Source organism: Taeniopygia guttata, chromosome 2 (genome assembly GCF_048771995.1).
Source record: "Taeniopygia guttata chromosome 2, bTaeGut7.mat, whole genome shotgun sequence".
In the NCBI taxonomy this organism is placed as follows: Eukaryota; Metazoa; Chordata; class Aves; order Passeriformes; family Estrildidae; genus Taeniopygia; species Taeniopygia guttata.
The window spans coordinates 122,849,755-122,869,671 of record NC_133026.1 but is presented as its reverse complement, the minus strand read 5'-3'; the positions used below and the strand labels follow the sequence as shown (position 1 = coordinate 122,869,671).

Sequence of the window (19,917 nt, the reverse complement as noted above, 5' to 3'; positions counted from 1 at the left end):
TTATATAAAAACACAGCCTTTTGGAGAGGAGAGGAGAGGAGAGGAGAGGAGAGGAGAGGAGAGGAGAGGAGAGGAGAGGAGAGGAGAGGAGAGGAGAGGAGAGGAGAGGAGAGGAGAGGAGAGGAGAGGAGAGGAGAGGAGAGGAGAGGAGAGGAGAGGAGAGGAGAGGAGAGGAGAGGAGAGGAGAGGAGAGGAGAGGAGAGGAGAGGAGAGGAGAGGAGAGGAGAGGAGAGGAGAGGAGAGGAGAGGAGAGGAGAGGAGAGGAGAGGAGAGGAGAGGAGAGGAGAGGAGAGGAGAGGAGAGGAGAGGAGAGGAGAGGAGAGGAGAGGAGAGGAGAGGAGAGGAGAGGAGAGGAGAGGAGAGGAGAGGAGAGGAGAGGAGAGGAGAGGAGAGGAGAGGAGAGGAGAGGAGAGGAGAGGAGAGGAGAGGAGAGGAGAGGAGAGGAGAGGAGAGGAGAGGAGAGGAGAGGAGAGGAGAGGAGAGGATCTTTAGCAACTGGGTCACTGGATAAAATGGTATGATAGCTGTAAGAGCAATGTTTACTAGTATCAGTCTCTGGCTTCTAAGGAAAGAAAGTGCATTCAAAGATATTGTTGTATGGATAAAAGAGGCCTGCAAAAAGTTATAATGCACTGATTAAGTGGAATTTTAATTACTCTACACTGCTAAAAATCTGAACTTCAGAACTGATCTGAGACCTAGGGAAAGAAACAAGTTTCGAAAAGAGAGAAGCTTACCCTGGAGTGCTTAAGAACAAGTGATTACATTCAAGTGAGAAACAAGATGGGCCTGCTCAACAGGGAATAGAATAATAATAAAAAAAAAAAAGTACACTTCAAGGGAAAGGAGCTCAGATGAAACCACTAATATCTATGATTGCTTCAGAAATCTGTGAGTGACAAGTGATGATTAAGAGATCTATAGTAAAAATCTGTGTTTGCTTAGAGTTTAGGATTACATCAGTATTTCTTTTCCTCCTTTTTGGATTTAACTTTTGAGAAGGTTCCTGGAGTCTGTTTTTAATTCCATTTTTTCCTCTGCTTAGGGAAGACTGACTTTTACTGCTTTAAACTCTGGCCACTGATGTTCTGAGCCATTTTTGATTTTTTTGTGTTATTAAAGGGAACCTTGAATCCCAACTTAAACCAAATGAAATTATTATTTCAAAATAATTTTAAAAACTAACCACAGATGAATGACCATGCTTCTTACCTTGTTTCAAACATTTCAGACATGAACTCTTCTTGGTGCAGCCTAACCATCTCCTCCTCCCAGCCTGCACACAGCCTGCAGCAGCTGGAGCAGGGTGAAAGCCACATGGGGAATGTCAGCAGATCCAAATCTCCACTCAGATATACAAGAGTGGGAAGCTGCAGGTTTCTGACCCTGAAGTTTCCTGCACAGGGGCCAGTACAAGCCTGTGCTTGTCCATAAAATTTTCACCTCCATAAATTCACTTTTACCTTGAGTAGTTTTGTCAGAAGCAGGTAAAAGTTCTTTTGTATTCAGAGCCACACTAATTCCACAGATTTAGCACTTGAGTATGTTCAAGAAAGGCTCTTGAGAGAAAGTGTATCCATGAGTCCCAGCATCTATCAATAAAGGAAGGACTTTTAAGGGAAAAAACCCCAAAACTCATAGTAACAGAGGTCCAGGATACTATCTCAGAAAAGCTAGTCTCCTGTTAACAAAGCTGACCTAGTGGCAAAGTTAGGAAGACTCTAAATTTCTGCAGATTCAGTTCTCCAGAGATTGAACCATGAGATCATATCCTGAGCAGATAGGAAGTGTACCAGAAAAGAGAACATTAATTTTAGGTCGCTCCAATGTCTGATAGTTCCATAAGCCATTTTCCAATGCTCTCTGCATCTCTCCTTTCATAATTTCCCTTTAATCAATTCAAACTTAGGACAAACCCCTCTACCATAAAAGTCAATGAGGTTTTGTCAGGAGAGCTAATCTCACCTTCAGGCTTTCATTTGATTTCTATCTTGCTTTTTGTCTCACTTATGTTTTGTCTCAAAGCATACAGTGGCAGCACATCAGTCCATCCATTAGGAAGTATCCTTTACTGGTGCTATAGTTTTTAGAATTTAGAAACTATGAACATAAAACTGAAGCAACTGTAAGAGTAAGCCAGGCTCAGAAAATATCTGTTGTGGGAAAATGTTTTCAAGAGTAGTTGCATCTTTATTTCTATTCCATCTCTACTCAGAGCACCTTGAGAACACTCAAGGTCCTCTGACTTGAGGAGCCATGACTCTTCAAGGGGAGTCATGACTATTGCTCTCTGATGCATAGCAAATGTAGTTTCATAATCAGATTCTACAAGGTGTTGCTAAGTCTTGAAATTGAGCAGAGGAAAATAAAAATGTGTAGAAAATATTCTTCATAGTTGCAGCAAGAGCTATTGCTTGAAAAAATACAAAAAAGATGTAGGTGAAATAACACAGACCTAAAGGCCTGTGAGACTCAGGGAGTCTGCAGAACTTGAGTATGATCAATTGAGAAATCAATATACCAAAACTTTGGGTATGATAGTTAAACTTAGATGAGGAGTAAAATAAGGTGTGGATCTGACTATTCTACTCTACCAACTTGAATAAACCCCTAAACCCTGAGAACACTGATCACAAGGGTATATTTTAACCTTTTTATTAATGATACTCACTACTCTTTCCCCTTTGAGTTTCTTTGTGTCACCAAAAGATAGTATAAATATATATCACTCACAGAATAGAATTTAAGAATAGAAAGAATTTAAGAATAGAAGTACCTCTCTCTTCCCTTTGCAAAGATTTTTTGACAAGTTGAAGATTTCTACAGAAATTTTCTCTGGAAAATAAACATTTGTTCCTGTCTCAAAATACTGTAATTTAAAAATATTTTTAATTTTTTCTTGTAAATTTTCTACATTTTTCCATGGTAGCAAAATAGTCCCTTATCTCTGTACTATAAGCCCTCAGTGATATTTCGCTGACTGACATGAAGCAACATGGTTGCACTAAGCTCTTTGATTCTCTGATTGTATTTATTCATAAAAGAGTAACAACAAAAAAGCAACTCTCCATATGTATTTTTTGTGACTATATGGCAGATTCAGGATTCACTTATTTTATTTGTCATACTGGGCAAAGTTCTTTTCTTTCTGAAGAATATTGGAGGAGATAAAATTAGTAATTTAAAATTGTGAAGTCTTGCACTCATTCACGCAGTGACCTGGATCATTCTTAAGGTATAACACAGATTTGCTAGTTTTTTAAAATGGGATTTGTTTGTTTGTTTTTTGTTTCTTTGGAACTTGTTTTGGTTTGTTACAATACAAAGAGGTGAAGGACATGATTTCTGAAGAAGTGCTTTTAATACATCAGGGAAGAATAACAGTAGCTTGAGCAACATAGCAGGACTGTGTGTATATATCTGAGTGGCAGGAGCACCAAAATTTAAAAAAAGAAAGTTGGTATTGAAATATTTTCTCCATGATTATATTAAGAGAAATTTGGCAATGGACAATAAAGATGGGAATTTTAATTCCATTATTTTTCAGTGAAAGGTTGAAGGGATCATGAATGTGCTCTGCGACAGAGCACATAAGGAAGAAGTTAACTGATTTCCCTTGATTGTGAACTACCCATTTATTGTTTCCTTGAGACCTACAGGAACTTTCTACAGCCTTCAGTGTGGCTTCCAAGATGTGTTTGTAGGGCAAAAGGGACTTGGAAATGTTACCTACAAAGAGTGCTGGGCTGGGGAGCCAGTTGCCTAAACTGTTCAGTAGGAAAGACAAAGGACAAAGGAAAGTCATAAATCTTTGCATACAGTGGTATTTCAGGCATCTGGCACAGCACTACTGAAACTTGGAAATTTGCATTTGTAATAAAGGGTAACCAAGCAAAATACATCCTTAAAAAATTGCTATGCAATATTTTTCTATATCTAGCCCATAGACAGAAAATTGAAACAAATTTGGAAGCTGTTGACTAAGCAAGATCATGACTCAAAGAATTATTGTCTCCACTACTACTGGTCAAATCTGACTCTAACTCTGTACCTTGCCCCCACATCAGCACAGAAACTTGTTTTAATCAGATTTGGTGAAATAAGAAAAGTCATCTTGGAAAATTAGGCAAAGTTTTGATCCTACATATACCAAATATGTAGAGAGATAACACATTTATTTGGACCAGGACTTCTACAAATGCAAATGATATGAATTTGCGTAGATAGTAACTCAATTTTATAGAGCTGTAAGCTGTGAAAAAATGTAACAGAAAAGTTAATAGAAGCATTTAATAAAGGACAGTGAGCAGGCACCATAAATCTAAGCAGAAATAGATGTCAGAGAAATGTAGGCAACAGCTCTTCTATACAGGCAGGATTCCTTAACTGCAGGGCATTTAATAATGCTATTATGCATCTAATGACTCATACACATCCTACAAAAATCACCAGCAAGTTTATACTAACATGAATTTCAAGACAGTTTTGAAAACTCTGGTAGGATTTACAAGGATTCTGAGAGCCTAGAATAGATGGTTTAGATTCACATCTATTAGGATGGCAGGTGTCTAATTGCCCTTTTCGAGGTAAAACACCAGCAATGGGAAAAGCTCCTCTATGATCTCCAGCTATCCATGAAGTGCTTTCATTCACACATGAGGAGGGCTCCATTGCACTTTTTGCCTCCTTTGTGCAGAGATGTATTCTGTCTTCCTTGGAGGGGGGTTGGCAGAGAAATCTAACCTCAGTCAAGCAGAAATTGAGCCCATGGGGTTTCCTAGAAGATGCTTCACTGACAGCTTTGAAAACTGATGATGGAAAAATAACCCTCATGTGACAAGTATCTGCAATTTCAGGTTATCTGTGGTTTGAGAATGGAGAGCTTGGATACCAAAAGAGTAAGAACAGACAGGATCCTGTCCTTTTGCCCACAGAATTCCATAAAAAACCTTTTAAGACCAGAACTTAATTGCAAGCTGAGGCAGTTTCCTGTGTTTCCTCTCAGGTCAGAAACTTTTTTTTGCCCAAAACAAGATTTGTACATTGGACCATTCACCTGGCAGGACCTTTGCTTGCAGCTGAGGTTCTGTCTGCTGCTTCATAAAGTTTTGGAGGAGACCATGATAGGATTCTTATAATAAAATGCCCCTGTGGTAAAATATTTTATTATCTGAGGGCCTATTTTTTTTCATCCTTGACATGAATAGCACTCCCATTGGCATAAGCTGGGCTCCTACCTGACCAGAAATTGAATTTAAACTTTTGAGTGTGATCGCAAATAATATTGAACACACTGAGAAGGAAGGAAATGCTTGTTACAAAAATACACAGCTTGTGCAGTTTCATCTCTCCCTGGGTCTTTATAAGAGTGCACACATTTTAGGACACACACTCAGAGTGGAGAACCTTTTAATGCAACTTTTCCTCAATATTTGTACAAAATTTCACTTTCTATCATACATATACTTTTTCTTTCCTTACTGCATAAAAACTCCCTCAAACCCTCTTTTTTTTTTTTTTTTAAGCTCTTTTTATATCTTCTCTCAATTTTACTGCCCGAAAGCAAACAAACACAGTAATTTTAATATTTCAAATGACATCCCAATTTAGTTGTGAAATGTTAAGCATGGCCTTCTCTATTATTTTCATCTGGATTTCCTTCAAATAACCCAGTGGGGAGAGCTTGGGCTTTTTGAGGTGGACTGTCATTGTCTGCTCAACAGGATCAGCACTGACTCCAGGACTTCTCCACAAAGGTCCTGATTTCCACAGAAGTGGGGGTTTATAAGTATTCATCATCCTTTATGATAGATAATGTTCTATGCATGTCAGATCATTCAGTGAATGCCCTGAAGGGTGGTGGGAGGAAGGAAATCAGGTTGAATTATTATAAACCTTTGTTTAAGCAGACATACAAAGGACATTTTGAAGGCACAGTAAGTGCATGTGCTGGTGAGAAGATTTAAATCTGAATTACTAATTTAAAAAAGTAATCCTCCACTTTATTTTTTCACAACACTCTAAAGTTTTACAGCTAGAAGAAGGTATTTGTTATCATATGCATCAAAGGGTTCTTGCATAATGAAGGTACAAAATAAATTATTCGATGATCACATTCAACATATTTTGCTTTATTCATGTTATCATTAGGGATTTCTTCTCAGGCAGGTAGATATTGATGATAGTTGTGAATATTTGATGTACTTTAGTAAATTGAGTTAGAGATGTGAATAAGAAATTAATTGATAAGTAGTAGTATTCAAATTGAAAAATATTTAATTAATATGCAAGAATCAATCTGTGATTACAAAATCAATATAGAGTTTAGCATTGTTAGGTGATTTCATTTCCTAGTGGTTGCCATGTTCTTAAAGGCAATATAGGGTATCTGAATACCTGTGGGCAGCGCCTCAGCACAGTACAGTCATTGAGACAATTATTCTTATCTCCGGAGGATGATTATCCCAAGGTACAACAGGGATCTGAATGAGGGTCAAAGCTTTTATTTTTCCTTATGTTTATCATTGTATCAAGAAATTAAAGAGGTTGATCAAAATATTGTAGAGGCAGATACTTTTTTCTTGATACTATGTCTAATGTAAATTTTGTAATGGAGGAGTTGGATTTTCTACTGGTCTAAAATGATAAATCACCATCAAATCTTACTTGACCACAAGGAATTCATCCCTGTGTTTTAAAGCTGGGCATGTTCTAAAATTGCTATATTTTGATTCTGAATATTCCAACTTAGGTAAGGCAATCAGTTCTAAAGTCTTTCAGCTGAAAAAGCTTATTTGGTTTTGCTGCTTAAGACACACTCAGATCCTGTCATCACTCTTGTTTCAACACAGCAATTTCAGGGAAAGTACAGGTCTATATTATTCAGCTTTCTTCTTAGAGAGGGAAGAAAAATGAGCTTTTTTTTAAAAAAAATAAAATATCCAATGCATTTTTGTTGTGGTCAGAAGTCACATGGCAGTGTTTCTTCACTTTCCTCGCTATTATAAAGATTGACATGCTCATTTTCTTGCAAAAAAGGCATTTGTTTCAGTAAATTAGTGTGTTTTTAAAAATCTCATACATCATCATTCTGCTCTAGAAGCAGTGTGAACATTAAACTTTCATTATTTCTATTAGCAGAACACATATAATGCACTTCAGAAATACAATTAGCCACCAAGTCTGTCTGACAGTTATGCAGGTGATTGTAACCACTGTGAGTGTAAGAAGTGAATGTAGCTCTTGGTAATGGGTATCTTTGACAATGGAGGGATTTCAGCAGTGAAGTAGGAAAATTGTATGCAAGCTAAATAATTTCTGTTTTTGCGTAAGTCACCAGACATATTTGCAAGTGTATGTTATGACTTAGTAATCCAAACTAAACACATCAGAAAGAGCCAGAATTTTAAATGAGACAATCTTTTAATAAGAATGTCAAAAATGAAAAGCAGCTTTTCTTAAGTCTTCAGATTAACATATAATCTTTGAGAAAAAAAAATTATTCTGTGGATCTATTCTGAATAGCAACATTTCCCTTGTAACTAGGTTGTCCTGGTAAATGTGGACTGAAGCCAGTTTGCAAATAAACACAAGTTGGGTGACAGATTGGAAGGAGCAAAATGGGTTATGACATTCAGTTGCTGGTTATTTGAGGTGACAATATTATATGCCTTTCTACAATGCCCCTCCCTATAAATGATTCATAGACCTCAATATTAAAATCATTGTTACCGTCTAATGTTTCTGTGTGGAATACATTTTAGTACCTCCCTTCTACGAGGCACAGAAATCCTTCTCTCTCTGCTGGTCTAAATGCATTGCACACATGTTATTGATTTCCCAGAAATGGATCCATCAGGACAAGCTGGTTTTGGCTCCTAAATGATCCTGGCTGTGTTGTGTGTGTCTGGCTGGGCTGGCAGTAGTGACATAGTATCATGAACAAAGTGCCTTTCCACACTGCAAAGGCCAAAAGAGGTTTGGACAGTCTATTTATTTGATCGTCTCTCTCATACTATTTGTTTGTCTGACATCTGTGCACATCTACAGAACTGTCAAGATTCCTGGAGAACACAAGTCGATGTATTTTCCATTTTTATTGTGGAATGGACTGCTGAGTGGACTGCCACAGGCTGCCTCCAAGACAAAGGAGCTCTGAGCAAACAACCCTACTGCATGCTATTGCTTTAATGGCGTGATTTAGCCCTTCAGGATTTGTTAAGAGAGACATTTAGGAGCTTAAACTCAGTAAAATTCAGAAACAAGTTTTATCTTGCTGAAAGAGTTTTAACTTGTTGATTAAGTTCAAAGTTTCATTGTTTTATATCTTTGTCTAGTAATTGTCTTTTACTTTGTAAATTCCTGTGAAACAAACATATTTGGGTATTGAAAAAGGTCTTTGTGTGTATTTTTGTAGTTTTTCTGCATGCCTATATTTTTTTGCCTCTAATATCTCCTTGGTTCTTTTAATAATGTTTATGTATTGCTCTTTGCTATTAGCATTTGAAGATTTTTCAGCATTAACTTTGAAATGGAATCACAACTCATTTATCTTGGAATGTGTGCTGAGAAGTAATCAATTGTAGCATCACTTTATTGATGGTGTTTTGAAAGTCTTCCAGAAAAATCTCTTTGCCTTGTTCTGTAGTTCATTCTGATGGGATTGATTTATGCTAAATATATGTCCTTGGGTTCCACAAGAGCTGCATTTTTAGTGGTTGGCATCTTCCTATTCTTCATTGGCATTAATAATAATAAAAAAAAGGATAATTGCTCAAGAAAATACTACAGCCATTAGCAGAATTTAATTATTCAGAGAGAACCATTAATAAGACACTGTAATGACATTAAACACCACCCACAAAACAGGAACATTCTTATACTCCCGTGCAGATTTCACAGACTCGTTTGTGGTAAGAAAGAAAAATATTGAACACAAAATCTGCTTAATTATGAAGCAAAAGTGATTTCAAATTAAGAGAGGAAATAAAATTTCTGAAAGAGGGTGGAATAGTAAAATACTGTGTTCTTCTTATATTATTTTATATGTAACTTTCATTAATCCCATGGCAGAAAAATTTCCGGGGGCAAGACAGACCTTTGTAAGCCTCAGGTTAAAGTTTCCCTCTTTAAAGAGTGAAAACCAACGAACTCTAGAAAAAAATTTAAAAAGAAGAATCAAAATAATCAATATGACAAAGCAAATGTACGCAGAATAGCTGCAAATGGTTTATTGGAATAACAGTGCAATTGCATTTAAAAATCTAGAGACATCTCTGGGGAGGCAAACCTGTGTCAGATGTAAAAATATACAAATTTTTAAATTATTTTCAAGTATTTAATGAAACCTCTCAACTGAAACAGGCTTGCTAAATTATTTATTGAAAAATCTAATTACTACATGTAGCTCGTAGAGCTTGGATTTAGTCTTTCTGAAGTGACCCACATATCTCTCAGAGAACAGGATATCAGAAGAATTCCAAAGATTGCAGAAATTGCTAAGAGATATTGAAAAAGAAATTTCATCTTTCCACGTAATATCAACTGCATAATTTTTCCCTGATCTACATTATGGGGGAAGCAATAAATGTTGTATATTAAGAGACAAAAAATAAATATATTTTATCTTGTTCCATGAATGTTCAGGCTTCTGAAATTCATGAAGGACAAAACACTTTCAAGAAACCATTACTAGGGATCACTAACGTCCTCCTCTATAGATGTTTTAACATGAAGTAACGTTTTTCTAAGTATAATTTGTTGACAGAAGTTTCTCACTTTCAGAAAGCATAAGTTCAAGCAGACAAATAGAACAATGGATATCTTTTCCTGGTGTTGGACTTGGTCTCCTGGAAGGTACTGTGGTGTGTGCAATGCCAGTAAGAGGGAGAGTCACCCCACTATTAGTCATGACGCCTGGAACTCTGCTTAAAGAAGGTGATCTTCTTCATGAAAACTTTCCTTACATTCTGGGGAAAAATACATGTATATGTGTTTGCAAGAAGGCAAAGAAAGGGAGGAACTACTCTAAAAAGTAACAATTAGTTGGAAGAAAGATACTTGTCAGAAGTGAGTTCTGGGAAAGAATCGGAAAAAGCTAAAAAAGGTGAAATGGTCAAGCAGAGTTTTTTTCTATAATCCAGTGAATGTATCATTTAAGACATTAATTGCCAGTGAGAAAAAGAGACAATAGAAAGAGAACAATGTATGATCATGTGTAAATCACTGAGTCACATTCAAGCATCATAATCACAGGTAAGTTACAGGTTCAAGAAAATACTGTATTTCCAAGATATCAGTATCTCCAAGATATCTATAGAGGCAGTGATATTATTTACAAAATAGATTTTTTGGTTTTTACTCTTAGAAATGTGCCTATTTTAATGATAGATTCCCTTATTAGCAATCTGAACAGGATTTCTACAATGTCCTACCACCAATCAGGAGAGGAACAGAGAAAATGTCTGTGTTTCTGGAGCCCACTGCTGTGCATGGCTGGACTGAGAAGGGAAGGGAGCACAGGCTACTGCTATAGAGAAACACCGAGAGAACAAGTAGGAAAGCCCATGCAGAACAGAGAGAGAACAAGTAGGAAATCTCCTGCAGCACTCAGAGGAAATACAGGTGTCCCAGAATACAGAAATGGATTTTTCAGGGAAAAATCAATATACTTTTAAAAGCCAGGTTGGAAAAGATGAATACGGTGAAGACGTGTCCTCAGCAAGCTGCTGCCAATGGGCTGTGCTACAGAACACCATTACTTTTGCTTCCCTGCTGTTAGGTATTGCAGGTGTTCTGTTATGCCTGCATTTTCATATCCTGTCTTTAACATAATTTGTCTGATTTTATATCATTATTTTTTTATATTAGTCCCAGGAAATGCATTAACTGCCCTGCTAGTTTAATATTTCCTCCATGCTACAGGAAGACAATTTTCTATATTTTGTGCAAAGATTAAAATATTCACTCAAAGTTCTTGCTCATATATATTTAAGGACAGTATTTTTCTACCTGTAGAGTGGTGGCAGTTTTTCCTAGAAATACATCTTCCATGTGGGAAATCTTAACTTCTAGTACAATAAATGCACTGACAGCCACCATAAAGTATGAACAAGACAGATACCAAGTGAGGGAAAACTATAAGAGGCCAGGTATTGTGTTTAATTTATGGAGACAATCTGTGGTTATTAACAGCTTCTAAATCCCAGTAAAAGCTCGTTATGCCCAGTTAGTTACACTTTCCATTCTCTTTAGAAATGCAGTAATCCAGATACTAAAGGATCCATTCTTCCATGTGCTAGGGAAATTTAAGCAAGAAAGTGAAAGGACTGATGGTTATTGGCACTTGTGTTGACATTTAGGAATTCAAGAGTCCCTCTGAGGAGCTGAACCTATGTCAATTGTGAAAGGAAAAGGGGTATGGAATAATTTCATTCCTATAATGAAATTGCTGACATGAAATCTCCCAGTTGCTGAATTATTTAGAGGAGAAAAAAGTAGTAAGTAAAATCTGCTTTTGTCATTGCTAAAATAATTGCTTCTGTATTTTCTACTTCCACATTTTTCTCTGGAGGGTTTTTATATGGACAAGTGGACTTTCACTGTGTATAGGCTTTTAGCAATTTCTTTTATGAAGTAAGTCATACAGAAGGAAATAATTAAGATGGTCAACAGATTAAATCTTATGCAATGCCCAGCAGCAGCAGCCACTTAATCTTTTTGGAAATGTACATTTTATGTGAAGGAGACCTGTGTGGGTGTCCAGACAAAGTTCTTCTCTTTTTGAACTCACATAGACCAAATGGACCGTGCTATAGGACTTTCAAACAAAAAACTAAGGTCCAAGTTTACACTAGAGCAAGCTGAAATGTCAGAGGAGAGCTCATGCTTTTAAATGAATGCCTCTTTTTGAATGCCTCTTTTGTTTAGTCAGGTTTTGCCTAAGTGTAGCTTATGGGTGTAATTTCCTTGTGGTGATTTGGTTATAGCACAAACAGAGCCTCCTGAAGGCTTTTTCTCCAGGTTTGGAAAATGACTTCACTGCAGTCACACATGTTTAAGTTCAGCTGCTTTCCAGAATTTGCCTAGTTTTACCAGAACAATGGGAAAAATCAATTATTGCAAGATCCCTTTTAAACTTAACGTGACACTAAGGGGGTAACAATTGCTTCTGCCCATATGTGTTTGTAAAAAAATATTGATTGTGAAGTTTCCTTTTGTGTTCTTGCATCAGTGTTTATTACTCACTGAATTTGCAATTTTCCTACACTGTTACGCTAACAAATTTCTTCAATGAGGTACCGTCGACAAATCTTTTTTTAATGTGGTTTTCAATCTCCTGGGCATTGAGCCTTTATACCCTCACACCTCAAACTCTCAACTTTTTCATTTCAAGACCTAACTCCTCATCTATCTGCTGACTTTTAATCTGTCTCTGTAAAGCCTTATTGCACATCTAACTCTTACAGTGTCATTTTTTTTCCCTAGTGGTTAACCAAAGGATTTTCAGTGGAACTACAGCAAATAATGAACAGTAAACATTTCTGGGAATATAATGAGAATATAGATATTTATAGGGGACAGAGCACTCAGAGACGATAAAGTTAACTCTTGGCAGAATTCTGGCAGTGAGAGAGACTTTGCATGGTATGACTCCAGCTATTCAAAAGAGAACAGAACACGGCTGTGGGACATTGCAAAACATTGACGGCCAACCAGTTGTCATTTCTTATAAGTTATATATCATAGTTAGAATTTTAAAAAACAGTAAAAAATATTCCTAATTATGTTTCTTATCACATATTCCTTTGGTGTGAAGATGGGAAGAAGAAAAGGCCTTGACACTGTGTAAGCACTGCTCAGTTATAGCTAAAACATCCCCATGTTACCAAGCACAGATCCCTCTGTTTCCAACACAAAACCAAAATGTAGCCCAATACTAGCTGCTGTGGAGAAAATTAACTCTACCTCAGCCAAAACCAGCACATAGGTATTCTCTTTCAGTGAAAGAAATAATGCTTCAAAGAACCATTCTGAAGAGGAAGCTGCACTGAGTAAAAGGTTTGCTGTGACATATGAGCTGATATGGAAAGCAAGGTGGTCAGGGATTATGAAAAAGGCAGCATTCTCCTCAATTAGCCTCAACCGCAAATAAACTGCAGAAATTCCTGTGTTAAGTATGACCAAAAAAAAAAAAAAAAAAAAAGAACATAAAACTTTGGAGCTTTGGTTTAAAGGTTTGGTTATGATTCTGCAATAGACTTTGGGTAAGGGGCTAGGACAAAAAAGAAATTTTCTTGAGATGGAAATTTGTAAGTTGACGAGATTTTAGAATGAGACTGGATGTGGTGAGCCAGACTGTTCTTTCCAGTCTTGTTTGGTTATGCATCTGCTGTTTACCCTGACAGTTACCTGACTGCTTGTCTTTAATTCTCAGGTCTTAAATGAGGGCCATTTATTAAGTCTGAAATGTCTTCAACACTTTAATGAATCTAAAAGAGTCTTGCAGAACTGAGACAACCAGGAAGCATTTCATTTCATGCTCAGGTATGTTGAAAATGGCAATGTATGACAAGTTTAAACAGCTACAGTTTTTCTTCCTGTTTTCTACTATTGTAAATATGAGAGAAATGATTTATGGGCTATTTCTTAACATCAATGTACAGCCTTATATCACCATTTGGCTTTCTTACAATGTCTGAAGTGGTGAAGGTTGTTCAAGTAGACCAGTCAGTGAGTTGTGATTTACCATCTCTTTTTCATTGAAATGCTATGCCAGGGTAATGCAGCATAACAGCTCCCTCATACCCTGCCTTAATCATTACTTGATGTTGCATGAAGTCATAGTAACAACAAGTCCAAATTCAATATCTGTTGGCTTCCTCATAGCATACTAAGTGGCTGATGATTTTTAGCTTTTAGAAGTTCTTCTGCTTTCCTTTTACCCCATGAGCTAGAAGCTTTTCCGATTCTTTGTTCTAAGATATTTGTGGTTTGGGACATTGGCATTTCCAGCTTCACATTTGATCTGATGTGACTGACTATAATGTGGATCTGGCTTTGTGACTGGTGAACTGGTGGCCTAAAATTAATTTTTCATAAGTGAAATGAAATATGCCTTTGTAAAATGAAATTCATGTAAGGCAACAGCAGCTAAGATGAAACATGCCCTAAAACTATCTATATACCTCCTTCATACTGTCAATTACAAGAAGAACCTCTGGCAATGAGGTCAGAGGTAGAAATCTACAGTTTAGGTATTTAAATAAGGTCAGTCTATACCACATATAACATGAATCTGTGAAGTTTAATATGTAGGTTGCCTTAATATCTGTCAATTCCATCAGAAACTTCTGACATTTCTGTATCTGGCTTCCATCTGTGTGTACAGTCTCATTTCCAATAGCTTTTGGCCTTTTGCTTACCACCAAATGACTTCAGGCCTCAACTTATTCAAGGGACAGAATTTTCTTCTCATTCTGTGACTTCTGTGAACACTTTTCATTTTGTCCTTTTCAGATTTTTAACTGCTTCCTTCTTAGAAGAACAAAGAAATCTCCCACAGACTGAGAGCTAACAGCTGATATACTGGAGCAAAGTGCAGTCTCTGCTCCCATTTGCTTAACTGTGGCTCATGACAGCTTCCAAGAGATCCCCTTTCCTCACCAGGAAGTTCTGGAGCACCACCCACTTATTTAAAAATGTTTTTCTATTTGAGGCTGTGTCACAAAGAGGTGATAGAATCTTTTTGCATTCTTGATTACCATTGAGCCATTAGGGAAATCCCTGCCAAATGGAACGAAACAATGCAGAGCAGAAATTTTCACGCAATTTTTGGTTGATATTATTGCAAAGCCTGTTCAGTTACAACTGTGAGATTATTTGGAATAATATTTTACTGCACTGTCTGTACAGTAAAATATAATGCAAACAATAGTCATAGTCATCCCTAGATGACACCCAAGGTGTTATATCAGGCAGGTTCCCCAAAATTACAGCAAGCAAGATGCCAGCTTATATTCTCTTCTTGAAAGAAGGTCCCCTTGTTTCACTACTGCATCAGTCCAGTGCTACAATGCTGGTTTTTATCATGCCAGAATGTTACATGTAACATTTTATTGTGCTTTACATTCAAAATACACCATCATTCTGGACTTGGTTAGGGTATAATATCAAAGTTGAATTTTTACAACAATTTAACACATTTTGTCACATAGATCTAAACTAAAGAGCTGCTTCTTTTCTGTTTTCTGGCATACTAACATCTCTAAAAGTAAACAGCATGTCCATAGTTTGCTGTTCATAACTAAACAATAATCAGTCTGTGACATTCAGGCATTTAAAGCCAGTTTTGTCATTTTCTTCAGTTTACTTGTTTATACTGTAGCTCATCAGTTAAGGCAATTTCAGTCTGTGATAGAGATCATTGCTGAATGTTATTCTCTGGTGTTTCATTGCCAATCCTCTGTATAACACACACCAACTATGCTATAACCTTTCTAAAGGAAACTTAATTTTACAGTTCTGTAAACATTTTTATTCTAAAATAATACTTCTTCAATTATTTTACCAGTTATTAAATTATTAAATTGTTATTAAATTATTTTACTTATTATTTTTGATATATTGGCTTTTGAATTTACATTTCCAAGTCTTAGGTAGTTTTTTTTTTCTTTGTAGTTATTCTTAGTTTGAAAGTCTCTACTATTTTTAATCAAAATAAAGAAAAATGATGGGCATTCCCCTAATTGGAGAAAATATTGTACCATAATTGAATAAACTCTTACAATGCCTTGCCAGAGCACTGATGCAGGGGTCATTTACATGACTGATGCTGTCTCTCAAAGATGCTGAGAGATTCATAGGCTTCATTAGATTCCAGGAAGGGTCTGTAGCAGAGATTCCCTACTTGATTAGGAGAGATGCATTGTTCCATCTGGCAAAAAGAGGCAGTGATGTAAGTGAGAATAAAGGGCAAGAACTTTACTCCGTTGAAGAAAATAGACAAAAGGGTAAATATCTAGATACATCTGCCTTGTCAGTTCAACACAAAAGGGCAGGAGAACTGGAAACCTTCAAATGAGTTTCTATCGACCAAAGGAATAGCATAGTCTCATTAAAAGGAGTGGCACGGGAAGATGCAAAGCTGCCCAGGGGCTTCTAACTGTTCTAGTACTATTTGTTCACCCTTTATTTAACACCACCATTAGAAAGCCTAATGGACTGTTTATATCAGACTATTAGACACATGGCAAGATCTTTAGTAATTGGAGTGTGATATATAGTAATGGGTTATTGTTTGCTTGGTGCTACCTACATTCAGGCCAGTGCTGAATATTTATTTACTGCAGATTCCAGATATAAAGGCAGAGGTGATAGAGGTGCCAGAGAAAAATGCTAGGGTGAAAACAGGCTTTCCTGAGGCCCTGCAAGCTGAAACATTAGCTGCTTGTTTTATCTGGATTTTTTTACACAGCATGGTGGGTTATTTGATAAAATCAGCTTGAGGCTATGCTTAGATCGTGTTTCCTCAGAACACTGTCTGGAAGGCTGTGCCAGACTGTAGTGTCATTAAATATATATTACAAATGCTCCAACAAATTAGGTAATTAATTAAAATACATTTCTGTAGGAGAGGCCATTTGATATTGCTATTCTTCTCATGGTAGATTAAGTTTGATGATGCTGTATTTATGATATTCTTTCTGAGCCATTAAAACCTATTACAGGCTTTGGAGAAAGCATATTTGAAAGCAAGGGTTTTTGTCAGGTATCAAATACATTTGTGAAGTCAAAAACACATTAGCAATGTTAAATTTTCTTTCATTTCTTCTAGAAAATAAATACTGAATGTGTAGGACTGAAGATAAAGCAATAAAACTCTTACAGAGGAATTGAAAAACTCCAACAAAACAACCAAGAACACTCTTCCCACTCCACAGTCCTGATTTTTGTCAGACTAGCCTTTGTGCCTCTCTAGAGTGTGAGTACATTGTAGGCTTAGCTGGGTTTTGTATTTGCTGTAGCAACATACTGCAAATAAACAAAGTATGAAGGACATCTAGCCCCAAGTGCTAGCCACAATTAAAAACTCCCAAACAGTTGTCAATGTTTGTTTTCTAACTTTTATATTGAAATCAAGTAATGGTGTACACACAGCAGAAAAATTCTTGTAAGGAATCCAGAGCATGTTCTTGATGCCCAGCTCTGTGCTGGGGGGGCTGTGGGGCTGTGTCTGTAGGAGGAGGTTGGACAATTTCTTGTGCAGGGTGGGGAAACAGTTGTATTCCTTTGGGAAGGACCAAGGCAGGCTGCCAGCAGGGTTCCCTCATGAGAAAGAAGACCAAACCCTGAGGAGCATCCCCTACTTTTATTTCTTAAATAAGATGATGGCATTTCCTGTCTTTTGAGTAATGAAGAAAAATACTGTAGAATTTTGTGCAAGTAATCTTCAGTTTATTTTAGTATGCCACAGCAATATCTATGCAGAACAATAGGCTGTCTTTAGATGCCAGGCTTCAGACCTACAATTTGGAGAACCTGATTCTTCTTTCAGAGCAATTTAATCTCATTTCCTGCCATGAGATTTCAGCTGATAGATATGAAATAATTAAAAGGTCACGTATGCCTAGAAATTCCTGAAGTGTAGTATCCATAGGGATTTTGCCTAGGAATAAAGGGCAGCAAAGCAATGAAAATTATTCTCTTGAAAGTGAAAAATAGATTTTTTCACTAATCAGTGGACAGACAGGAACAATCAATACCCAATCTAAAGAAGAAAAATCAATACCACTCAAAACACATGGTTCCTCTTTTGCACAGGTTATCCTACTATAACATTTTTTCATCCCATGGCTTGGAAAATTCCAGTACATTTGCATATAAATTCTCTTCCATCAACAATGTCCAATTCCCTCTCCCAGGGAACTACCTCTCCCTGTGGACAAAGATAAGAGAAAACATACACCATTGCTTCCATTTCTACCACAATTTATAAAGAAGAACTGGTCAAGTGTTATTATAGCAATCATACTCCATAATGATTATTCCATCCCTTCATAATAGTGTAGTATAAAGGTTCTGCTGTTTATTAATTCCTTTTTATTGAAATATTGACATAAAATAAAAATTTCTTATCAATAATTCTTATAATATGATATCAAAGTTATAATAATTGTTAAATAGCTGAACAAAACCAATTCCTGATAAAGCAAGTATAGTGAAGGGACTTACAACAGCAAATTACTGTTCAATAAAATAGTATGAAAAGCAAGACTGTTAATAAAGATGACAGCTACTGCCCACTGTATACAGGAAAAGAAGAAATTTGAAAATAGAAATCAAATTAACCTTATTATTTTCTCAGGGAATATGTGTAACTAGGAGCCTCAGTAAGAACTTACTCCCATTTGCCACACAGTCCAATGGCACTGAGCAAACAGAAATAATTCTCCAGGTTTTATGAGCTTTCTTTGCTACAGTTCATCAACACAGTGAAAATTTTATTGTGGATCTAATTGACATGAACTGAAGGTAACAGGTTGGCTTAAAAAACAATTGCAATTGGGATATATTTTCCCTTCCATGAAGACAGCACTGTGTGCATTTTTGCCTAAAACATGCTTCACTCAAAAGCATTTACTGTTCTTGACAGCTGAAGGAGCAGAGGGTGGACAATTTATTGCACAGCTCATTGCAACCATGATAATGAAAAATAAATTCAGATACTCACAACCAGAGAGTTATAGAATCAGTCCATCCTAAGGTCAACATGAAATCCAAATCAGTTCACTAAAAGTTTGCTCATAGTGCTATTTGTTTTTATCACCACGGTTGTCTGCCACGCAAAACATCTGGTAAAGCACATGTTACATCAAGGTAAGGAAATTCTCAACCTTCTGGATAAACAGCTCTCAGACATATAGTTCTTGTCATGGTAAAGTGGATGAGTTATTTATAAAATTATACATTTATCATAAGGAATATCTGAGAGAAATGTAGAAATTAATTTCCAATTGCTGACATGAAGCAAGGAACTGAAAAGACTCATAAGTGTTTTCAAAAGAAGGCATTTCTTAATAAAAATAATTAAAAAAATAGGATAAATTTCAGATCTAAACATTTTCATATCTTTGCAGCATATTTCTACAGAGCAGAAGCACAGAAAAAAATTGAGAGGGTAAGGAAGTTCCTGAAACTGTGGTACTAAAATGTGAGAAATGTTTGGACCATGCATCACTGATTCTAGAATTGAGGTGATACATAGGTCAGTTTAAGTTTGCATTGCATAGATCAAGAGAGGTAGCAAATGCAGAATTCTCTAAGAAATAGAATTGTGCAAAATAGCGGGTGGGGTTTTTTTGTTTATTCTATGCCTGAAATCCTGAATTCTATATGCAGTAATTTTATGGATTTTATTGGATGGGATAAGTGGTAGCCTGATGCTGATGACATTTGTATCCAGGGCAGATAGGCAATGATGTCACATCTGCAATAAGTAGAACAGAACAGATTTTGTACCAAGGATTAATGTGATTTATAGCTTTCATGATGCTGACAACCTTGGACTGGATGGCAGGTAAAGTGCACATTCAAACTTGACTCCTCAACATGGAATTCTCTAGACTTGAGCACACAAGAGTGGGAAAAAGATGACTTTGTGAATTTAACTTGACCTAGAAGCAGACTTTTGAGCCCCTTTTTCTTCAGATATAGTTGCTCAGGTTATTCAGTTTCCCAAGGGCTGCTGACTGTGGGGTAAGTGAGAAACAAGCTGTTTAGAAAGGTTCAAATTTAGTTTCTCAGGTTCATAGATAATATGCTCAGTAATGGTGTGAATTCCTCTTTTGTTTATCCTAGAAAAGGTTCCTCACACAGACTGAATATGCCTGTTTATGCCACTGACATCCAGCACATAAA

The 19,917-nt window shown here is 36.6% G+C and overlaps 1 long non-coding RNA gene across 5 annotated transcripts in view; it reads left to right on the top strand.

Annotated features, from left to right (window-relative positions):
- Positions 1 to 19,917, top strand: part of LOC115493931 (uncharacterized) — a 113,510-nt gene that overhangs the window by 91,544 nt on the left and 2,049 nt on the right. For 3 of the 5 annotated variants that reach the window (XR_012054205.1, XR_012054204.1, XR_012054200.1), the window contains 3 exons: positions 9,784 to 9,936; positions 13,436 to 13,545; positions 14,518 to 15,417. This is a non-coding gene — a long non-coding RNA (uncharacterized lncRNA). Of the gene's footprint in view, positions 1 to 9,783; positions 9,937 to 13,435; positions 13,546 to 14,517; positions 15,418 to 19,917 lie in introns of those variants that run through there. The other 2 variants (XR_012054203.1, XR_012054201.1) reach the window with 2 other exon arrangements.